This window comes from Triticum dicoccoides, chromosome 1A, assembly GCF_002162155.2.
Source record: "Triticum dicoccoides isolate Atlit2015 ecotype Zavitan chromosome 1A, WEW_v2.0, whole genome shotgun sequence".
Lineage (NCBI taxonomy): Eukaryota > Viridiplantae > Streptophyta > Magnoliopsida > Poales > Poaceae > Triticum > Triticum dicoccoides.
Window position 1 is genome coordinate 551,321,953 of NC_041380.1, and position 7,166 is coordinate 551,329,118.

The 7,166-nt window shown below is 40.1% G+C and overlaps 1 pseudogene; it reads right to left on the reverse strand.

Annotated features, from left to right (window-relative positions):
• Positions 1-3,616: 3,616 nt before the first annotated feature.
• Positions 3,617-7,166, reverse strand: part of LOC119288397 — a 5,265-nt pseudogene continuing 1,715 nt past the window's right edge.

Genomic DNA, 7,166 nt, shown 5'->3' on the forward strand with positions numbered 1-7,166 from the left:
TATCGAATAAGCACCTTATTCATCTAGCATCATATTGTCCGTTGTTTGCATTACTGTGTATTAATTTCTTCCATCAAGCAGCTGAAATCATTTTATATACAAAAACATTGTTAGCATAAGGAAATTAATGGCACCGAGGGTTGCATATTGCCGTGCAACACTTGGCTTGTGATTTATGTACGGATGCCATGAAGCAGTATTTTACCTCATCGTTCATAACTTGACGAAATTTTTGTGGGTTCCCGTGTCATAGGACAAACCTTCAACTTAGTGGAAGAAATACCAAGAGATGAAAACATGTGAACTGATGTAAATCATTCCTAACATTTACATTTAGTAAAAATTAGCTAGGTACACATACTGCAATCTCATAGTAGGAACTTCATATCTTAAACCCAGACAGGCAAACTGAGTGAAATGTCGGCATACAAAAGAACCTCATGTATTAACTCTTACCACTAATGAACAATTTGGAGCATAGGGAGAAAACAATACAGATTTTCGATTGGAACTGTGGCAGAGGGTAGCGGGCTTTCTTCCCCAATTCATTACCAACAGCAAACCTTAAAAAATCTCCAAAGCAGTAAAGAATCAATAACAAGATAGGGCAGGGCATGCAGGAGATTGAAACAAAATATCTGACACAGAGTACATGGTGAAACCATCTTGGAAGAGGGCAAAACAATTCGTCCGCTCGTAAACGAACGCTGCCATGCGCCATCGCAGTCGCAAACTTACTCGCCATCGCCAGCAGGTACCGCTGCCACCTTGTCGCAATTGCTCGGTGTTCTGCCTGACTTTTTTTCTTGTGGGGAGCAGCGGGATGAGCCGGCGGCCGGCGCCCCCGCCGCTGGTGGAGACGGCGTGCGTGCCGCTGGAGGGTTTGGAAGTTGCTGTTGGAGTAACCTTTTTTTAGGAAACGAACCGCACAATGGGCTAGAATGAAGGCACAGTTAACTGTTTCTTGGTCCAAATGATATGAGAGCGCGCAGCTCGTCCCTCGGAGCAGCGGCCCGGGCACGTTTGGCCGAAGATGATGTGTGCAGTAATAGTTTAAAATGGTCATGGTGCGTGCGGCGGGAGGGTAAACCAATCTGATGCGTTCGTACGTGAGATCCGACAGCTGAAAACGTCAAATTGCTGTGGATGGCTGTAGCTAACTTTGTTTTACTGTTTTGTAATAAGGAGTGAGGCGGAGCCCATCCCATGAAAATCAGAAGGTGGAGATTAATTAGTTTTGAAGATGCCCACGAGATGCCCGTATTTCTCTGTATGTCTAGGATTATGGCCCCTTCCTGCGTAGAAGACGTGCGTTACTCACTAATACAAAACCACTAATTAAGGAGCACTCTTTGCAAAGTCACTCGCATCTCTCCAGGTTGCGACAACTGGCGCACTACCCGATGACGCAGGAAGAAAGGAAACGAGCAAGCATGGATTTTCGTCAAGCTCCTATTTCGCGCGTGGGGCACTGGCGAACATGCGAGCGCGCACCCACTCCCCTCCTACACGCCCCTCATGGGCCTGCCCATAAGCGGCGTTGGGAGCCCCAGTTTTTTAATTCCATGTTTTTTCCTGTTTTTTCTTCTTTAAAAAAATCTGAATCAAAAAAGTTCAAAATTTAAGGAAAAATGATTTTTTGGGAAAATGTTCCAGAAATCATAACATGCTCTGGTTTAGAAAAATGTTCATGATTTCCGGAAAAAAATTACGTATTTAAAAAATGTTTGTGAATTAAAAATATTCATAAATTCCAAAAAAATTGCTAATTCAAAATTCTATGGACTTCTTTTTAACTTGATGAAAAAATTGTCCAGTATTAAGAACATTTTTTATTGAAAATGGGTGAACAAATTTTGAATTCACTGAACACTTTTTGTAAAAATGATGAAAAAAATATTTGAATTTGAAGAATATTTTTTAAAAAAAGTGAACAAATTTCGAATATGATAAAAACAAATTAATTCAATGAACATTTTTTGAATTTGATGAACATTTTTTTAATTCAATGAACAAAATTTTAATTCGATAAACATTACATTGTTGAATATTTTTGAATCTGATAAACAAAATAATGTTCATGAATTTAAAATAAAATTGGCAAAAAATGTGAAAAGGTAAAGAAGAAAAGAGAGAAAATAAAATAAAAAGAAAAACAGAAAAGGACAAAAGAAAAGAAAAGAAAAACCCGAACAAAAAAACAAGAAAAAAGTCCCGGTTCAGGGAAGCTTCTAGAAACCTTCCCAAAACTAGGCGAGAATTCAGTGAATATCCTGGAAAAACTAGGCCAACCCACTGTGCGACCGATTCAGAGTGGGGGGTACACGCTAGGGCGCTAGACAGCGCCCTATGCGCCAAATAGGAGCCCCCGGTTTTTCCTACGCACATATGTATGCATCCGAGCTAGCGATCGATCGTGTACCTTGCTGCTCACGTCAGCATCCTGCATTCCTAATAGTAGGGGAGCAACTAACAAAGGAGCGCTCCTACGGTAGCCTCTGTGGCGCGCTCTCAGCCGCCACCACATGTCGCATTCTGAATGCTCTCTTCGGATTTTATTATTTATTTTTTTACATACGTCTTTGACTTTTTAGATGGTTTTTTCGGCTTTTTTATTTCCACCGGTTTTTCTTAGCTTTTGGATAAAAATAATTTAGCACAAAAAAACGTGTTTTTTCTACTGCGAGAGGCGCGGTTTTGCTTCCAGGAGGCGTGCCACTTGAAAACAGAAAAAAAATATGTTGTCCTTTTTGTTTTCCTTACCGCGAGAGGCACGGTTTTGCTTCCGTAAAAGGCACGAATTTTGCTTTCGCGAGAGGCATGGTCGAAAACGGAAAAAAAATTGTATTTTCTTTTTGTTTTCCTTCCGCGAGAGGCACGGTTTTGCTTCCGCAAGAGATAGGAAAGAAAAAAAAAACATGTTTTCTTTTTTTTCTTCCGTGAGAGGCACGGCGTGCCTCTTGGAAACGAAAAAAATGTTTTCTTTTTTTCTTTCCGTGAGAGGCACACTCGTGCCTCTTTTGGAAAGAAAAAAAACGTGCTTCCGGTCCGGGTTTTTTCATGAAACAAAAAGTTCGTCAAAACTTATCAACATGGGATCTAATTTTGAAGATCTCAACGCGAGGAATTCAATGGTGGATACGGTTCAAGATTTGAATGCACAATTTAGGAGATAAAACATTTTAAATAAACGGATAGAAAAAAGGGAAAGCTTTTAAGTTTCGACAAGTGGCACACTGCATAGCTTGTGACAAGTAGGGCACATCAATGCACCATTTGTCGCAACTTGCAAAGGTGAGAGTGACCTTTGCAAAGAGTGATCCTTAATTACTTATTTCTTTTTTTAGGGGTCTTAATTACTTCTTCTCTTTTAGAAGAAAAAGGGGTCTTAATTACTGATTTCGTGCGTCGCCTCGCTAGTCCGACCGGCCTGCTACTGTACTGCATGCCGAGGCCCAAGCCCAGAACCCAGCAGGCAAACGACCCAAGACCAGCCTAGAATCCGCCCAGATTTTTATAGGTAGAAAATGTATGAGACGCATGACACTGAACATTTGCATATGATCTTCGTCGAAAACTAAGAGCTTCAGAAGCCAAACACAAGGAATACTAGCTATAGATCGCAACTGCATTTAGAATCTTCAATGTGGCACAAATGGTAGGGGCTACAAATGGAATTGGTACAGGCAACTAGCTCCAAGACGGCTGGTCTCTAACTCCCAAAAATCTCCGACTTAACGAAGGACAGCCAGCTCTACTTCTCTCTTCTACCTACATATGTTTCTGCATTGCTGAAAATGCATATCTACTCCTGCATCAGCCAAATGGAACTCCGCTGTCAGACAAACCAAAAAATCCTCTGGGTCAATTCTCTCTTGCACCTCAGCCTCAGACTCAGCAGGTAGGCTAGTTCAAGGCCGTCTCCGCATCTGTATCGGCCTTCTCGTTGAAATGCTCTCTCAGGAATTCCACCGCCATGAACGTGAATGCAGATGCGGGTATATACCATATTATCCGAGGGACGCTTCCCTTGAATAAGCCATTCACTCCCTCAGCATCCCATGTCTTTTTTATAGCATCCAGCCATCCATTGTACCTGATTGTTGTATTACAAAACAGAAGAGACTTAGTAGCCTGGGAGACAAATCACATGCTATCAAACGGAACGGGAAATGAACTTTGTCACGGTGATGTGTAGAGAACTAATGGTTCTAGAGGTTAACAGAAAGATGGGGAGGAAAATATCAATGTGCATCGAATAAATATCAAACTGGCTAGCAGAAAAACAGATGCGTGTGTCAATCACAAGGGTCCGATTTTGCCATGTACCTAGTTGTTGATCCTTGTACTTGAAGTCTTGTCTTGATGACATCCAAGGGGGTTGTCAAGTATGCACTAAAACCTGCAAAACACATTGGAAAAGAGTGGTAAATCAACAGGCTAAACACTTTGGGATTCTCAAGAAACATGATACCAACAATGTGATTTATCAAATATACTCCCTCCGTCCCAAAATTCTTGTCTTAGATTTGTCTAAATACGGATGTATCAAGTCACATTTTAGTACTAGATACATCCGTATCTAGACAAAACTAAGACAAGAATTTTGGGACGGAGGGAGTATATAATAGACCAGACCTACCGCCTGATAATCCTCCTAGAACAAGCCCTTCAAAAGAGTTGCTGACTTGTAAATCACTGTCTGGCAAATACTTCCTCTTCCCATACACAGTAAGTTCTTTCAACCCTTCATAGAAAGTTACCTGGAGATGCCAAAGATCATGCACATAAAAAGGATTGGAAGGAAAATATCTTAAATTTTCTGCAGCCCACAAGCAGTTTTTTTTTTTAAATGAACAGATCCAGCCATGACATAATAGTGTCAGACAAAACCAATATCCACAACATCTGGAGTTGAATGTCATGACCAAGATCTAGCCATCTTACTACCTACTAGCTATAGGAGTTGGCCAAACATAAAGATAAACATTTCTTTCAAGAGGCGAACAGGTTTCCAAAGTTACAAGAACATGAGAAAAGCATAAGCTGAATTCTCACTTACCATTAGGCCAGCAAACGGGACATCCCTGGCAAGCGTAGACCCATATCTGCGAGAAATAAATGGTTGTGTAACTGAAGCAAAACTAAAATGTGTGACAAATAGACTATCATCATGTGCAGAATAGTATCAGGGTTTTTTTACACAAAAGTTGACCAAGTTTATTCCATGAACAAACATACTCATGCTTCAAAAATGTGCGCATAAATAACTCAAAAAATTGTGATAACTTTTAAAATTGATACTCCTATACTTGTATCACAGTATTCAAGTCTGCTAGCATACTTCCTTGGATTCGATTTTAGAATGGAGGAAAATAAATTATTGACTGAACAATCAGCTAATCTGCTCCTTGAAGATACTATATGTTTAAACTCATTTTCTCTCTTCAGAAAACAGAAGATCTTATTCTAGCAACAAGCAGTCAGTGCCAGTACCCTGCATAGAGTCCCTTCACACCATGATCTCTCCAGATAGAAGAACCAGCATGGAACATTCCATTATAGTACCCATACATCTGAGTGCCAGGAGATTGAGAAACATTTCCTTTTGTAGCATTTAGTGCCCAAGATTTGCTGGAGCCTTGGACTTGCATCCGTTGCTTCATAACTTCACAAGGCACATAGATAAAAGATCCAAGTGTATCTCCTGGAGTGGGCATTCAAAAGTTTGTGTGGTGTCAATGAAGCAGCACATTATTCCAATGAAAAGACAAATTATATCAATACAGCATTACATGAGTGACGAAGCAGAAAAACAGAAAAGTTTGAATATGCAGAGACTGTGACACTAAAAATGACAAAGAATAACTTATTGAGAACTCGATGTAGACAGCGTGTAAAAATCAGTTTCTGCCTCTAAATCCTAGTAACATTCTGATAATAAGCATTCACAAATTTTAAGCAGCATCATGCAGATTTTCTGGGGGGTAAAATACAGTACACATAAAGTAAACAATTTCTCACCAATTCCTCCAGCAATAAAGTGAGACCAATGACCACTAAGATTGGGATTATTGTTCTCCAGCCATGTCTTTGTTGATTCAATAACACCAAAATATGTTGCACCTGTAGCAAGTGAACCAGTAACGCCTGGACTAATTCCTCTGTAAAAACCTGAAATATGGCAAGCGTACTGAAGTTTACAAGATGACTATTGGAGCTCTGAATAAGGTCAATCAAATCTCAGGGCTCAGGCACAGGGAGATTTTTTCTGATTTTCACAAAGCTAATACTACAGTGTTCCAGGATTTTCACTCTCTTTTTCCACTAAAAATCAGAGGGGTTACTAACCTCTCAGTCCATCAGAAGCCCAAACTGTCCTGACCATCTGGAAAATATTCTTCTGAGCCTGTTCAGAACAAGTGAAGAAAGGCATGGCATCCATGTGTCAAAATCATTCAATAAAACAAGAAACTCTACAGCTCATGGCCATGTAAAGTGAATGGAAATTTTTAGGAAAACGATCCCACACCTTAGCACCTGACATTATAGCTTGACTCTGAAGCCTTGTCTTCAGGGTGTCAACTGGATGCATCATGCCTTCTCCAAATGCGCCTGCAATTGCTCCCCACACAAATTCCCTCCATACTGCATCAGGAGATTTGTCTCAGTAACAGCATGGTGCACACTTTTGGGAACTGTGTGTTGCTCAGTTCTACAGACTCTATTACAAATTATCACATAGTCTGCTGTCGAGGTGCAGCCAAATTTTGGTGAAAATGAACCATCATAAAATTATAGCTTTACTGTAGTGAAATAGATAATCCATTCTAAAAATGTCAAACTATTTATCAGCTTCATGAGTGGGCAAGGATATGATACATCGATTGCCCTTTTGCCATGTCCGGATCTAAACAGTAATGTTTGCTCACAGAAGCATGTTCACTACATAACCATCCAATGCAAGGCAAAAAATAATAATAATATGAACAATAACCTGCTATTTGCATAGAACAAAACCTATATTACAGAAAATATAACAGATGGCTCGTATCATTAAATCAGGTCAAAATCATAAGCCTGATAAACCACAAACTCACGCTGAGCCATCTCCATCTCAATACCCACATCTCAAGTTAATACAAAGGACCCCAAGTTCGGGACAC